The 17618-nt window shown below is 40.9% G+C and overlaps 1 protein-coding gene across 7 annotated transcripts in view; it reads right to left on the reverse strand.

Moving 5' to 3' along the window:
- Nucleotides 1-13269, reverse strand: part of CNOT4 (CCR4-NOT transcription complex subunit 4) — a 118455-nt gene extending 105186 nt beyond the window's left edge. For 5 of the 7 annotated variants that reach the window (XM_074941804.1, XM_074941801.1, XM_074941803.1 and 2 more), the window contains exon 1: nucleotides 13027-13268. The gene's annotated coding sequence lies outside the window, so the exon portion shown is untranslated. Of the gene's footprint in view, nucleotides 1-13026 lie in introns of all 7 variants that reach the window. The other 2 variants (XM_074941799.1, XM_074941798.1) reach the window with 1 other exon arrangement.
- Nucleotides 13270-17618: the final 4349 nt, after the last annotated feature.

Here is a 17618-nt window from a genome sequence, read left to right on the forward strand (position 1 = left end):
ACCATACATTTCTAAAGGTCACATTATGGAAGTACCACTTGTGGTTCCACAGTTAAGGCTCAGTTTCGCATACAAAGCAGGGACATTCAACCACTGTTACACATGAAGAATACAAGGTACCTTCCGAGAAAATTACAGCACTTACTCTGACTACAGAATGAATTGGTTAAAGAGGTAAAAAACTAACTAAAATGGTTCTTTAAAATTAGCACTTGGGGTCACACTGATTGTTCCCAATACAACTGACTCCAACTTCCCTAATAGTTAAAACTCACTGAAATCTTGTTCACAGGCTAAATGAAAGACTTTTTTTTTAAATAAAAAAGACTTATAGTCATTTTCCCTGGAAACAATGGGAGGCTTCCACCATTCTGGAAGGGGGTGCACTAATTGAGGGATGCTATGGCCTCAGTCTCACTAAGAACAATAGGAAGAAGTTTTTTCCCCCCTGCTCTCCTGCTGGTAATAGCTCACTTTACCTGATCACTCTCGTTACAGTGTGTATGGGAACACCCATTGTTTCATGTTCTCCCCACTGTATTTTCCACTGAATGCATCCGATGAAGGGAGCTGTAGCTCACGAAAGCTTATGCTCAAATAAATTTGTTAGTCTAAGATGCCACAAGTCCTCCTTTTCTTTTCAATAGGAGGAAGATAATGGACACGGGGCAATTCTTTGTGAGTGTTTCTGAAGAAGATTTTATGTACCAGACTCTACTGACAAACTTTGTTATGAAAAGTGACTGGTATCCTAAATATTTCTTTTAATAAGCTACCCTTTGTACCAGATCTCCTTAGAGTGCAGGAGAGAGAAATGCAAGGTGCACTATCCTGTGGTGATACTGAAGTGGGAAACTGAATGTCTTTAAAAATCAATTTACTCTTATCTGGGACCAAAAGCATTAAAATGCCTTAATGATTATTGCATGACATCACTACAGAGCACTGAAGGTTTTTCAAGTGCCCTAATTGTGCATTTCCATACCTTAACATATTTGGATTTCTTAAATTTAACCTTAATACTGAATTTCTTGATCTTAACATACTGTTTTTGGATAACTGCAAAATCCCTTTAATGTACATTATGCTATCTTATTGACATGTACTCTCAAATTTACCTTAATGTCGTTTTGCCTGGAAATATATGCAGACATATGCTAACTGATGCAAAAAGTATTAAGCCTAGTAATTTACTGCTCTCCTTGAAAATCTGATGATATGGAGGCTAACAGGATTTAAAGGAAAACTGTCCTTCAAAGCAGGCTCTGGGAAAACAGTTCACATAACCCCTCAGGTTTGCAATCAACTGTGTGGGCTGGCTTTAAGGGAGTTAAGGTGAGGGACTTCTCACTGAGTACAGTAAAGGACCTTTCAGGAAAGCAGGAGGGGAAATTTTTAGAAGATTAAACTTTTACAACTTTTTTTAAATTAACATTAAATTCTTATTTTTAGACAAGGAAAGGCTAAGAAGATATTTTATACTTGCTTTCAATAAAATCTTTGGATATGAAAAGATGCTAAATGCAATTCACAAATTATAGAGGTAGGCAAATTACAAAAGAATAATCCTGCTATGTTCAACACTTTCAATAAGAGTTGATGCGTCTAGGCAGAAAAGGCTGGCAAAGTCATCTCCATTGCTTTCCTCAGAGAGGAACTCAAATGTGTGTTCTCTAGAGGGCTATTTTACACCAAGAATTAGTAATACGGTTCCACAGTTTTCCACCTTTAGTTCACCTGCTCAAATCTAATCCAGGTTATTACATATCTGCCAGCCACAGTCCAGTTCACCTGCCAAGAGTCCATACAGGCAGTACTTACCCACACACACACACCAGTCTAGCAGGAATCTAAAGAAGCAGAGGATTAAATCAGCCTGGAGGCTGAGCTATCCTCATTTCCAGGTCACAGTACATTGGTAGATGAATCTTGCATTGTCATTACCCAAGCAGTACTTGTTCACTGGACAATCAGAGGGCTTCAATATCCAGTACTGTCACGTCAGCACTTTTCACAAGATGGAACAGAATTCTCAAACATTGGGACCTGTCCTTTTTTAATGCCCTACTACACTTTTTGGCCCTAGATAAATAAGTTGTTCTCCATAAGACTACCCCACCCTAAACCTCTGTATGACTAAAAGGTTGGGTTAAAGGAGTAAAGAGTTATTAGTCTCAATTACTGACTCAGTAATTCAAGTACCAAAAAAAACCTGCAGCTATTTCTGTATCCTTGAGCTCTATAATCTAACATTTTTAACATGACTAAGTTAATTATAAACATTTTCTTAAGTGGCATAAAAACAAATCCTCAAATCTGTAGATAGTGCCTGTCAAATCCATGACGAATGCTATAATTCACACTACCAGGCAGGTCCAATCCAGAGCAAAAAACAATATACATATGCCAAGGCCAGACAGCCCTCTCTTTCTGGGCATTTCCTGCACAAGCAGTGAACTACTCTATTTACTTTCAGCAACCAATTTGAATTTTTATCTAGAATTTGGTTCAAAAAAAAAAAAAAAAAAACTTACTGCTGACCAACATAATAAAAAGCTTTCTTAGTTGAAGCACAAAACCAAGTAGTTTCACATTTTGCAACAAATCAGTGATGTTTTTGCAGTAATAAACTGCATAAGCTACTTTGGAGTTTTTTTTAATGTAAAAATACATTAAGGTTAAATAGTGGACAATCTGTCTCACTTAAGTTATTCATATATACCATACAGAGAAGGGACTATCATCATCTATAGCATTAACCATATGCCAGGCCACTATTATTTCCTGGGGCATTAAAAATTAGTACCTAGCATGAAAGGCAAATGAGAAATGTAATCTGAACCAAAAACAAAACTAAAAATTGCCGCAGTTTGACTAATACACATACCTCTGCTCCAGCCTTAAGATGCAGAAGTGATAGGCTGTTGAGCCAAGACTCAAATACCCTCTCAGACCTGCTCTACTCACTAAGGACAGGACACATACATGCAGTACCATGGACAGGGTATGGGAAAGTAAGAGGGTTACCTTCCTACCACTTCTGTGCATTTCATTTTGGATTTGAAATGTTGCCTTTCTGAAAGCTGCTGGACTGACAGTTCTACAAACTGAAGTCTTCTAGCAACAGATCAGATGCAACAATGGTAATACAGATTTCTCTATACCACATGAGTGTGTTTCAGCCTTCACGTCAAGAAATACCTCTAAGGAAGAGAGTGTATTTTCAGTCTGTCTCCATTCAATAAGCGGCTTCTTCTATGCTAAAGCTACCAATCCATTTCACACACACTAGGGCTAGTCACTCATTTCATATAGGCCCATCAATAGACAACACAACTTCCAAACCTCTACTGAAACAAGTAGACTCATACACACAAAGTATGACCAGCTTGGAGTGGGGTACCCACAATCCCTATCTTCCTTTCACAATTCAGTAAAAGAACAGAACAGTCTTACAGAACAATGCCACCAACGGTTCATACCAGAGCTATTGGTCTTTGCCCTGAGTACTTCCCCAGAGGCAACAAAAGGAGAAAAGCATATACTGAAACTGTTGCCAGACTTTTCCAAAGTGGGATGTGAAGGCAGATTTACAGTGAATTGGTTAAAGGGGCAATTAATAGCTTTGAGAAGTAGATCAATTTTGGAGGAAAATTTTGGTTCTCACAGTAAGAAATGGGCTGGCCATTTTCAACATAAATAAGAAATAAGTGAGAAGCTTAAGAGAAAACCTTTATATAAAAATCTGAAATTCTATTAATGACACTAATTCCAAGAAAACAAGCAAAAGAAATATTCACTTTAGCAAAATAAAGTGAAGAACTAACAAAATGCAAATAAGTGATTTAAATTTTAAGGTTAATTTAAATAAAAACACTGTACAACCTTAGTTACAATTTTCAAGTCACATCTCACTTTTGGTATTTTTGGATTCAAGTCTCAGAAGTACAAGTCTAGATGTCTTAACGTCCACGTTATATCCTTAGAAAAAGGCTGCCAGTGATTTTTGTCAAGATGGACAGCCTGAGAGGGAAAAAAAATCTACACTTCCCACATTAGTAATTATAGTATATTTCCAAGGGAAATAAGGGGTAAGGAATTTACCAAGACTACGTGAACAGAGACAAAGACAAAGGCTGACAAATGCACAACTAGAAGACTTTAAAGTAGCTAAAGTCCTACCATAGGGAAATAAGCTTATTCTTCAGATGGAAGGATTGTTTTGTATTACTCAAATGTTGCTACTGTGGCTGACTGGGTGCAGTTTACAGGCTCCAAGAACAGCATCACATAGTCCTACACTTTAATAATAATGGCAGTTTTACAGGACCTCAGCAGGAGGTGGCGACTGGAAGTTAAAATCCTCCAGGTTACAACAAAACAAGACATAGTTGTTTGTGTCTAAACAAGTCTAAATTTAAAAAAACAGGACTAGATATAAGAAAGGTGAATTTTAACGTGGCCTTGTCATTTCTGTCTTTTGACGAAAGAGAAGAGCAACATTTTAGGAAGGCTATTTTAAACTTGGATCAAGATTACAACACCACTACACAGTCACATACTTATAAGTGCTGAATGAAGGAAGCTTGCACTTAATGCTTATGCACCACTGTGGTAACAGAAGCAGGTAAAACTTACAAGGATTGCAGGATGCGTTAGCAGCTTCCCTGTACACCTATGGGTAACCCAGAAAAGTGTGATGGTCTTATGCAAGATTCACTCAAAACTGCAAAAGTTGCAGGACAATGGGGATTTCTGTGATGGCACACCAAATGTCAGCCTCTGGTTCCACTATGCCAGGAAATACAAATGTGTTACTACACAAGGTCAAAGAAGTTGGGAGCACTTTCAAGGAAACACTTTTAGCAGAAAGGAGTGCATCACTGCTTGGCATAAACATTTAGACATCTTAGATGCTGCATTTGACAGATTCTGGAGTCCACCACAACCTGGACATTGTCATGGATTTAAAGGTTATGGGAGGGAAGATAAGTGGGAAATGGAAGAAAACCTAAAAGTTACCTGAACTATTAAGGGACAAAAAGTCCTACGCAAGTGGTTTTCTTGTATTAAGTAATCTTTTATAAGAAGCATCAGCGATGGCAGCGTTCTAGGAAAGTGCCAAAAAGCAAAGCATTAAATCAAATATCTTTTACAATCTAAAAACAGTAACAAGTTCACTACCCATCATCACCCCAATTGTCTAGCTACACCTGATTGGGTCTATTTGGGTAGGTAAAATTTTTGAGACCTTTCTTGCATGACAAAAACTGGTAAGGTAACACCTTGAGCAAGTTATCTGTTAGTCTATGAATACACAAATGTATCCTGCAAAAAAACCTTAGTCTGAAAAGAAAGTTAATGGCAAACATACTGGCTCAGCCATCTGCCTACTTAAAGGCTGGATCCTGCAGTCATTTTCTACTTAGGATAAAACAGTTGTTCCATTTTTACTGCCCTCAGAGCGGACAAATTCCTTCAGACAGAAAAAAATATACTAACACACAACATGCAAAAGGTTGGCTTAACAAGGTCAAGAGAAGAACAGTTAGAAAGACTGAGTATGTAAGCACAAGTCTAAAATCAAAGGAGTAGACACTAAGAAAGCCCCAAAATATTTCTGCTCATGCTAAATCAGACTGAGGGAAAAGTCACCTCTGAAATAGAGTACATAACAGAATTAGTTGTCTCAATGCACTTGCACCCTTCCCTTCCCCCTCCCCCTATGCGGCTATACACTGGCAACCTTCTGGTCTTCAGACCATCTGACCCCACTATAAACATCAAACAATGAACTGGTGCTGTCAAATGCTAATCCAATTTTCAATGAAGTTATCTTCCACCATTCTCCCAGCCAAGACATTTTAAGTACAGGGGAAACTACATTAACTGATCACTCAAGGACTTATAAAAAGTTGTTGTCTTTATTAAAAGACCCTAACACAGAAAGCTGAAAGGAATCCCACAAAACCAAATTACACTTGATTCCAAAACTTATTTTATTGTTTGCAAGTCACTTAATATACCAACATTTAGATTAATAGTTTATAAAAATCAAATACAAATATTGCACTGGGGGGCGGAGCTGTTTTTTAAGTGTAGAACAGGTTACTTGTTGCAGCCAATAATGCTCTGTCCATCAGTTATTCAGCACAGGTGAAATAAAAACGTAATTTCTATTACATTTAACTACTTTCTAGTGATTCAGTGTAAAAAACTTACTGCAATACATTGAGTTAGGGAAAATGCCGAACTCTCTGTGAAAAGACTATACACAGTGTGCACTTGACAGCAAAGTCAAAAGTAGTTGAGCCATTTTCCCCAAAAAGGTACTGTTGTATTTGGCATCAGTTCTAGGCTGTCTCTGATCACAGAAAGATGTTCTCTTAAAACTAGCATTTTAGTGTTATCTAGGAAGATCTTTGAGTGCTCACCAAGGGCAGGTGGTCTGCATGAAGTTTCACTGTGCTATAGATTTATATAAACAGAAATACCTAAGTCCTCAGGTCAGACTTAGGGTCTCAGTGCGCTAGCCACAGTACAAATAGATAGGACAACAGGCCTGCCATAGGGCATAGTTAGCTGACTTCAAGTCTTGCAGTTTTTAAGTAACACATCTTTAAAAATCTTGATGTCAGTAATCCTTTTGTTATAGTTGTGAGCTGTTCACATGATCGTTCTAGTATTAATTCCTACTCAGCTACCAGCCATATAGGAAAGAAGGTAGCTGTAAGCTACTTTTTTTTTTTAAACTTCTGCAGATTGTAAATGCTAACAGTTGCTTGAATTTCCCAACTTTTGTCTTTAATATTTTAAAAGAATAACGTTTAAACTACACAAAAAGATTGAACTAGAATTTGTGTGCTATTGTAAACTGTATAATTCATGATTTAATTTCCAGAGACTTCCAATCTGCTGTTCTGGAGCCAGTTTGCTACTAATGATGAAGCTATCCATACAAGAAGTTTCAACTTAATATATCCTTTGCCAGATGAGTGCTGAAAATTTCTTTACCGCTGCTTTCAAGGACAAAAATGAGCTATCGTTTGAAAACAAGTTTTCTCCGTTACAAATGCCATGATCCTTGTGTTTTATCAAAAGCTGGAAGGAAAGTTCCAACTTAAAAGGGAGGACATCAACAGACAATTTACAAAATGGGTTGCTTTAGAGAAAAATGATTGCATGGATCCACAACAGCGGTGAGACTGAGTCACTAGCCAAGTTGGAGGTGTTTTATTAGGCTTATTTCTTATTTACACTAAGGCCTCTTTACATAATTCTGGCAGCATAAAGGAGCCTTAGTGTAAATGAGATTCAGGTCCATAATATTAATACAATAGGAAAAACATGTAAACAGATCTGAACTACAAGGTAAATTGACCTATAACATAATTTTGACCTACAGTTTTCTTACTAGTTTAGGGATTACCAGAAGACTCAATGACAGTATAAATAGATGGTGAAAACTAAGGCCAGGTCAACACTACAGACCTATATCCGTAGGAGAGCTTCTCCCATCAACATAGCTACCACCTCTCAGGGAGGTGGATTAAGTACGCTGATGGGAGCTCTCCCATCGGCACAGTAGCACTGTACATGAAGACAAGCCTTCAGTCTACATTTTATTCCAAGCACCACTGGCGATGAAACAGGAAATAAATGGAGGGAGAGGGAGGTTTCTGCTTGATAATATATTTGAAAGCCTAGGGTAACTTCTACTCATCATAATGAAGCTTCAGATCTTTTACTGTAGCACTGCCCGTCAGTTCACCCCTTTTTATTTGTTGTGCTGAACCAACAGAAACACAAACCTTTAAGTACACTTTACAGACATTTAATTGTTACTGCTGAACTCCCTCCTGACCTCATTTTGTTGTTGTTCTAAATTGTACTGCAAACCAGAAATCTTGAGTGACAGCCACAACACACTTCCATTTTTTACCCCAAGCATTCCCTTACACCAAACCCCCGCCCACTTGGAACTTTCTAATGCGAACAATTTAAGTTACCAGTACCTCTGTTTCAACACACTACCCTTTCGCATTCCAATCCTCAAATGTTGTTAAATATTTTGTAAAGCATAGCAGCTCTCCAAAGGCCAGGGGGTAAGCAACTGTGACATTAATAGGCCGGATTCTAATAATAAAAAAACCCATCTTTATGGGAAGTACTGTATTTTATACCTTCAGTAGTCTTGGGCTACTGACCATCTAATCTAAAATTAATACACACCACCCAAGCAGAATTCAAGTTTAAATCTATACTGTCAACAGCAAAGTAACCTTTAAAACTGCGAGTCTTACTAGATAAACTGCCTTCAACTGATGCTCACCTGATGAATTACATTTTTTTTTTGCAGCCAAGTTTTCACTGCAGCAGGTAAGTGACCACCTTATCACTTCTACAGTACGCCAAGAGGGGCTACTGCTGATGAACCTTCTCATGCAGCAGTCACTGTTTTACCCTACAGAAAGTTAAATCACTGCTTTCCTTTTATGATTACCAGTTTAATACAGACTAGTTTAGAGTATGACAAAATTGCTTAGCAGTATTCTTACACTGAGAAGTTAAATTGCCACTTATAACACTCTCTCTAACGAGCATTAGTAAACAAATTATATCTTGGGCTACTGAAGAGCTAACAAGATTACAGTAAGATGGCCTGTAGCCTAAAGACCTGAAGTGTGCAGAACCAACAACTAGGAATAAAGTACTTTTTGGATGCTCACTAAATTACTTGCTCATTTCCAATGCTGTCACAAGATGACCACAACTTTTTGGTCATTACTGTAATGCTGCTTGTATTATGTTCAAGGTTTGATAAATTTACTCACCAGCTTTCTACTTGCCACTCTCTGGAAAGTGAGGCAGTTAGCCACGAATTTCTTTGCAGACTTACTCATCAGCGTGTAATCTTCGTTTTAAAAATAATTGCATTTCTAGCACTTATTTGCAAAGTAAACCTAAGTATCAATCAAATGCATGTAGTGTTTTCATGCATCTGGACAGTCAACCTGAAACTCTACAGGTGTAAATGTTTAAGGCCCAGATATTCCTAGGAATTACACTGGAGTGGGAGAAGGTATATATTACCCTTCCTCACACCCACCAAAAAACTTCACCACAATACAATAGTGAAGCCTCTTTATAGCCAATAGTTTAGCTTATGGCTAGAGCCATCTTCCCTGCATGGGGAGGTATAGCAGCAGTCCACACCCCAAATCCTTTTTATGCAGCAGCACATGGGAAACCCTCGCAAGAATACCCCAAATTTGGCACTCCCTCCTGCACAGATCCTGACACAAGGCCCACCATGTTGCTGAGGGAACAGGATTTCTCCAGGAAGCGTGACCTGTCTCCACTCACCTCAGTAGTGTTTACTCAAGCTTCTGGATCCATCTACATTTTACCTCTGAACTGTAAAAAGCTCTAAAATTGCTTCAGATATAACAGTCCCATTTCCACCACCACCTCAACCCCAGTTCCCAGTATGAGTACTGATAGCAAGTTAAGTCTTCTGCCTTGTGATCTAATGACTGGTTTGTCAAATGTTGTTTATGTATTTAACAGATTATGGAAGTAACTCTAAGATGACATCTAGAAACAAAAAACTGTGTACACATCTTACCGATTGTGCAGGAGATGGAAAGAAGTGTCATTCTCCAGCCCCTGAATTCCTGTATAAATTTGGACACAGGCTTCCTAAACTTGCTAGGTCACACAGATACTATTTTGTAATTCCAGAATATTTCAAGCCTCCTCCAGTAGAACTACTTACGGGCTTAGTTTGGATGAAGAAAGTCTGAGAAATTATATAGTGCGTTTTAGTTACAATGTTCCTAGAACACCAGAAAGATCTTGAATAATGGAATTTCATTCTGCTGCCATTTACATATGACTAGGTTGAGCACTGTAATTTCTTTCTCAAAGCTGAACAGGAGGTCAGTCCACTAACTAATGTGAAGCTGACCAGAGTTCCAAACAGAGTGAGAAGTCAAGCCTGTGATTGTAAATGTTCACTGCATTACTAGAAACAATTTGATACTTGAAGTAGCTTCAAAACCACTGCATCAACTATGGAAAAATACACAGGATGTGGGGCCTGGACAATTTTTGCTCTAAGGTTGCTTATGTTGAACTAGGGAAATATCCTGCAAAATAACTAATTTATAATGGAAGTTTCTGGTTCAGTAGATATCTGTAGAAAGTGTGTGTGTTATCTGGTTTTGCTATCTTTGAGCCAAAGAGTTTACCCTGGAACAATGCAGTTTTATTTACAGAAATGCTTTTATTCAATCCACCATCTATTTCACCTGGCATAAGAACCTCCGTAAATGCCTCACATCTTGCACTCCCTCCTGCACAGTAGAACCACAGAGCCTGACAGAAGGCCCACCACACTGCTAAGCAAACAAAAGACCTGAGCTCTAATCCTAGCTCCAACAATGTTGGATGTGCGAACTCGGGAAAATCATTTATTTCTATGCCTTGGTTTCCCCATTGGTCATTCAAGGATACTACTACTTTTCTTTGTAAAGCACTTTGACACCTACAGATGAAAGTATATAAGAACCGAGTATTATTTCTGTAACCTACTCCAGAGATTCCCAAACTGTGGTCAAAGGATCAGTAGTAGTTCACAGAGATGGGCAGTCCTATAGCCTAGACTCTTCTTGCCATTTCCAGCTGAGAGGAAAAGAACAGATAGTGAAGAAGGAGATGTATTGAACTGAATAGCAAAGACCGTGTCATTAACTTTCTCAAAAAAGAACACCGCATACTAAAGACTGCTAAAAATATATGAATACTTCCCTATTACTACTTTACAAAAAAAGCAATTGCTGAAGTTGACACAGGGATGTTATACAATCGCAAGTGGGATGAAAGGTGGTCCAGATAGTCTATTAAGATGTTGTTCACCCTTGTGAAAGTCTGAGAACCCCTGATACAGTAGCCTTGCCAAGCAATTTTGCTTGGTTGCACCAGATGGCAAGGTACAGTCTTGTACCCTGAGACAGGTCTATAAATGATGGATTTGGTTGTCTAAGGCCTAAAATACATTTTATAATCAGACAATTTGAAGTTGTATGTTTACACGTCATCCATTTGAAATAATCAGCTCCAAATTAAAAAAAACTAGAGCCCTAAGACTGACAAGCACCTATAGCATTTTCTGTAAGAAAAAACTAAGCTAGCCACCTAAAAACTTTTAATGGAAACTTAAAAGGAAAACATGCTAATTAGAACAAGAGTGCATTTTGTAGTCAGTACCCCTTACCATACAAAAACAATCCTCTCCTACCATGAGCTTTCCTTGCCAGTCAGCCAAGTCAAGTCTAGTCTGACTGACTGCCAAATGTTTCTAAACCCATACATGCGTTAGTCTTGTTTATGGAATGGAAAGAGTCTATTACAGGACCATAAAAATCCTGAGGTGTAATACACTTGACTCCATTTGACTTCTAGACTGTGCACTTACTTTTTTTTCCTCCTTTTATTAGCAATGCTACTGAAAAACTAAAAGTATACTTGAGATGTATATTTGGAGTATTCATAGGCCACCTGAACGCCATCCAACCTCTAAGGTACACTACTTCTTCACTCTGCTCTTCCTTTTCGTAGCCTGAGTTTCCAGATACAAAGTGGGGAGGGGAAAACAACTTAATTCTTCCACAGATTTGTCTTTCAGTATTACTGTTTATCTTTTAGTCAATGCCTGTGATCATGCTTACATAAGTGTGATGTCAAAATATCTGTTCACTGAAGTCCAGATACTTTAAAACTAAAATAGAATGTAACACAGGCAGTATTGCAGATAAGCACAATAAGCTAGAAAAAAGTACAGAGACAGTAAACATGCTATATGCTAACATAACCTTTACAACTTTTGGTAAAATTAAACCAACCTTTTTCAGGACTTGCACATCCAGCTTAAAGAGTAACATATACCCTACATCAGGGGTTCGGGACCCCTCAGGGGGTTACGAGGTTATTATGGGGGGGGGTGTCCACGAGCAGTCAGCCACCACCATAAACCCTGCTTTTCCTCCAGCATTTATAATGGTGTTAAATATATAAAAATGTGTTTTTAATGTATGGGGGGGGTCACACTCAGAGGCTTGCTATGTGAAAGAGGTCACCAGTACAAAAGTTTGAGAACCACTGCCCTACATAGCATTCATTGCCCTCCTAATAACTCCGCATTTGATAGTGTCTCAAGCACACAGTCCAAAGCCATACAAATCCTCTGAACTGTAGCAGTGAAGTGTTCCAGGATGACTATCCAGTGCACACCTCCTCCTTTTATTGTGCACATGAAAGCACCACCAGCTCACACTGAAACTGGCAGGTAGAGCATATGGCAAGCCATGGAACACGATGTGAGCCCATAGCCTTGTCATTTCCTTCTCCTAACTCAGCCTGTGAAAAGGTTTCGAGGACTGAGCATGTTTTAGAAGCCCTGGAAAGTTAAATACGGATGTGCTAAGAGACAAATCTGAGAAGGTTAAATGAACTGTCCAAAATAATAGGAAAAAAGAGACGGCTGCCATTTACCATCTGTCTCCCACAAAAGTGAGAATCAGAACAAATGGAGCCCAGTTTTGGGGAGGGGGAGGAGGAAGAGAGGAAATTTCCACCAAGCCATAAGAGAATCACACCGAAATAGATAACCCAAGCCAGTGCGGCCTCCCCCGGAGGCTGGAGAGAAGGGGTGGGGTGAGACGCTCCCGGGCACAGCCCCCTCCTCTCCCACGTCCCAGTCCGGCAGCCCCTCGGTGCCGAGCGCGGCCCCGAGCTCTCCCTCCCACCCCTGCTCCCCTCCCCGCGAGGGGCCGGAAAACGGGCAGCCCCTGGGCGCCCCTCGCGACCTCCCGGGCAGGGCGCCTCCGCTCCCCCTAGACAGCGGGGTCCCGCCGCTCCCGGGGGCCGAACCGGGGGAGGGGGGTGGACTGAGGCCTGCGCGGTCCCTGCGAAGCCTCCGCTCTCTCGTAGCCCGGCTCCCCCAGCCCCTGCTCGCACACTCACCCGCCTTCCTCGTCCCTCCCCGCCCGCAGTCTCTCCTGCTTCACGGCGGCCGGCGAGCGGGCGGCAGGAGCAGCAGCGCTGTCGGGCGGGATCTCTGGTAGCGCCGGGCCTGGCGGGAGGGGGCGGAGTGGCTCCTCCGACGACCTTTATGTGAGAGACGGGTAATCTCCGGGCTCCGTGCGCTCCGCCGCCAGGCCGGCCACCATCTTACATTAGGGAGACTGCCCTAGACGCCGCCGCCAACGCGCGTGCGCATCAGCCGTCAGGGGGCGGGGTAGAGGAGACGTGCCGCCAGGGAGGCGACCGCCCGGGGCACGCTGGGACTTGTAGTCTGGCTGGGCAGGAAACGGAGGCGGCTGGGGGAGCTAATGGGTGGCAATGGGCTGCGTTAACCTGCCACTGTCAGCTGCGGATCTGGGGCTGGGGTTGTCCGGTTCTCCCGCTAGCTTCTGTCTGAGGCCTCGGCATCGCCCCGCCTCTCCTTCCCCACTGCGCCCCCTCTACCCTGCATCGCTGTGTGTCTACTTTCTCCTGTCACCTTCTTCTTGTCTCTGCACCATGCTGCCCTGCCAGCGTCTGCTCCATCCTGCACTCATCCAAGTTCCAGCCTTACCTCTCCCACTTTAACCTGCCATGGGCTTTGACCCGCTCCAGTTCCCAACCTTGCCCTTCCCCACAACCTGCCACAAGCTTTCACCTGCTCCACTTCCCAGCCTCACCCCCACTCTAACTTGCCATGGCCACGGTTTGCACCATACCTGAAAACTGGGTGACCTAACCACACTTATTTAGAGGGCAAAGGAGGAACGTTTCTGCGAAATCAGCTGAAAAGACAACAAACTGTTTTGTTGTTACAGCTCATTCAAAAGTTATGCTGATTTAAAAGTTTGGCTTCGTTTTCCCCTAGATCAAAACCAGTTGGTTATTACTTACTCCTTTAGATTGTCCATGTAGTTAACTCTCTTTTAAAAATTCATGCTATCAGGTATATTTCAAGCAATAGGATTTAGTTAAGGAAAGCTGTTAAAATCCTTACTGTGAATAGTTTTGAGCCTGAGCCCATTGATTTCAGTGGGTTTTATGGGCCCAATCCTGTTTCTGCTGATGTTAGTGGATGTTTTTTGCCATTGACTTAAATGGAAATACATTTTGTAGCAACGATTACTCATTTTACAGGCATGAGAAAAGCGGGGAATCTTTATGATAACATCTCAGGTGTGTGAGATTATGTTCTCAGTGGTTTGCTACTTTATCAGGGATCACATATATTTGTACCCTGACCTCCCATTGACAGATTGCACTGTTGCCCAACCCTGTTGTGGTGTACACTAGGGATGCCTGTAGTGGTTTCTTATTCTGTATAGTGAATACATAAGCTATCTCCTGATGGCTTCACACACCCTGCAAGTTGTAGGTGCTGTGCCACCTTTTTGACTCAGTGCCACAGCTCTCTCCATTTTTAATATCCTCTAATTGACTGCCATAGTCCCCAACTGTGGTGGGTCTCCTTCCTCCCCCATGTTCCAATCCCCCTAATCTAGCCCCACAGCTGCAGAGATGTTCTGGGAATAGAGATCAAGTAGCACTTCCTGATGGGCAGGATACCATCTTCTTGAAGACATCTGCCTCTGAATCTGCAGAATTTGATTTCCTCTTCCACCAATCAGGTTGCCCGTCATCCCCACTGTCTTCACTGCACCTCGCCTCAGCCTTTGATACTGCTCCACTTCTTGCTGCTGCCCCAGTGGAAGCTGTCATTCTGCCTTGCCTGGCATACTCAGCATCACTGTAAACCTCCTCCCCATTTTTGCTGAGCATTTGTATGTGCACAGACCTCATTATTATATGGTAACAATCATTTAAATATTGTTGCCCCTTTTCTGAGCAGTAGCATTTTTTTAGAGCCTTGCACGTCAGTTTCTCATTTGGAATAGAAATAGGTGACATTGAGTGGGGTATTTTCTTGGTGTCATTTCTTTAACTACAAAATATACTTAGGTCCTGTTTTCTTGAGCAGTGGTAGCAATAAACTGCACACCAACCTTCATGCAGAAGCGTCCAGTAAAGTACCTGTGCCCTGTAGTCAGTGGCAGCTAACATTTGCTTTTGTCTTTCTCTAGCACCTCACACAAATCTCCCCACTTTATAAACAGTCTCCTCTTTCTGCCACAGTTCCTGAGTGCCAATACTAGTCTTCATGTGAACAATGATAAAAAGTTTCTTTTTTCTCAATTTTGCAATGTCATTAACACCTGCTTTTCCCTGTATGGGGTGCACTTGGAGATGGTAAGACATTTTCTACCTTACTTCTCCTTTCTATAGAATCCCTGAATCAATGCTGTGTCAGTGTTGGCAGGTGGGGAGGCAGCAGGGTGCAGGTTAGTAATTGCATGTGTATCTCTGCAGGCTATGCTTACATTGGAGAATGTTACTGTAAGCCATGTCCCCAAGAGGTAGGGCAGGGTCTTATTCAAAAAGGTAGTGAACAAACTGGGAAGATATGCAGCACTGCTGTTTACCAGGATGATGTCCACCTAGCTGGTACAGGAGTGGAACGGAAAAACCACCTGTCTTAGAATATAAGAATGGCCATACTGGGTCAGACCAATGGTCATCTAGCCCAGTATCCTGTCTTCCCACAGTGGCAAATGCCAGATGCTTTAGAGGGAATTAAGAGAACAGAGCAATTATCGAGTGATTGCAATCCAGTGCCAGAAGCATGACAGGGGATGATTCTTGACCATCTTAGGTAATAGCCATTGATGGACCTGTCCTCATGAATTTATCTAATTCTTTTTTGAACCCAGTTATACTTTTGGCCTTCACAACATCCCCTGACAATGAGTGCCACAGGTTGACTGTGTGTTGGTTTTAAACATGCTGCCTATTAATATAATTGGATGAGCCCTGGTTCTCATGTTATGTGAAGGAGTAAACAACGTTTCCTTCTTCCTGTTCTCCACACCATTCATGATTTTATAGACCTCTATTATAACCCCTTTTAGTCATCTCTCTTCTAATTGGAACAGGTTTTTTTAAGGCTGTCTTCATATGGAAGCTGTTATATACTCCTAATAATTTTTGTTGCCCTTTTCTGTTCCTTTTCCAATTCTAAGATAGATGGGGTGCCCAGAACTGTATGCAGTATTCAAGGTATGAGCATGGCATGGATTTATATAGTGACATTATGATATTTTCTGTCTTATCATCGATTCCTTTTCTAATAGTGCTCAACATTGTTAGCTTTTTTTGACTGCCATTGTGCAATGGGCAGGTGTTTTCTGAGAACTATACACGACTCCAAGATCTCTTTCTTTTAAGTGATAACAGTTAATTTAGACTGAATGATTTTGTATTCATAGTTGGGATTATATTTTCTAATGTGCATTACTTTGCATTTATCAGCATTGAATTTCATCTGCCATTTTGTTGCACAGTCATACAGTTCTATAAGATCTCTTTGTAATTCTTCACAGTGAGCTTTGGATTTAGCTATCAAGTAAGTTTATATCGTCTGAAAACATTGCCCCCTCCACTGTTCACCCCTTTTTCTAGATCATTTCTAAATATGTTGAACAGCAGAGGGTCTAGTACAGATTCTTGGGAAATCCTGCTATCTACCTCTTTCCATTATGAAAACTGACCCTTTATTCATACCCTTTGCTTCCTATCTTTTAACCAGTTACTGATCCATGAGGGGGCCTTTTCTCTTCTCCTATGACTACCTACTTTGCATAAGAGCCTTTGGTGTGGGAACTTGTCAAAGGCTTTCTGAAGGTCCAGGTATGCTATATCAGCTGGATCACCCTTGTCCACAGGCTTGTTGACCCCCTCAAAGAATTGTAATAGACTGGTGAGGTATGATTTCACTTCACAAAAGCTGTGTTGACACTTCCCTTACATATTGTGTTCATCTGTGTGTCTGATTACTCCATTCTTTACTATAGTTTCAACAAATTTGAATGATACTGAAGATAGGCTTACTTGCTTGTAATTGCCAGGATCACCTCTGGAGCCTTTTTTAAACATTGGCATTACGTTAGTTAGCCAGTACTCATCTGGAGTAGAGTCTGATTTAAGCAATAGGTTACATACTACTCTTAGTAGTTCTGCACTTTCATGTTTGAGTTCCATCCATACTCTTGAGTGAATACCATCTAGTCTTGGTGATCCTGGCATCCCCAGGAAGCAGGGATGGTTCTAGGGGGATGCAGCACATGGCAGAACCAACTTCCTCAAAGCAGTGAACTGCTGCACTCAGCCTTTTTGGTGGGAGGGGATAAGTTTCTTTTTGTTGTTCTGCTGCTCAGGAAGCGTTTTCTGCTCTAACTGGCAAAATGGCTGAGGCTGTTCCTGCCCCAAGAAGGCTGCATTACCTTGTAATGTTCATGTCAAAATGGAAATTTACCTTAAATGCTCTTTAAAAGTGCACTACAAAATAAATAGACTTTTGAAGTAATTAGTTTGAAACCAAGGGGTTAACAATGCTGAGGCTTTGATGAAAAATAGCCATGACTATAATCTCTATGGCTAATTTTGGCAGTTTACCTCGCAAAATGTAAAAAACACTGAGTCAAAATGCTTTTTCTCTT

This window comes from Natator depressus, chromosome 1 (genome assembly GCF_965152275.1).
Source record: "Natator depressus isolate rNatDep1 chromosome 1, rNatDep2.hap1, whole genome shotgun sequence".
Taxonomy (NCBI): Eukaryota; Metazoa; Chordata; order Testudines; family Cheloniidae; genus Natator; species Natator depressus.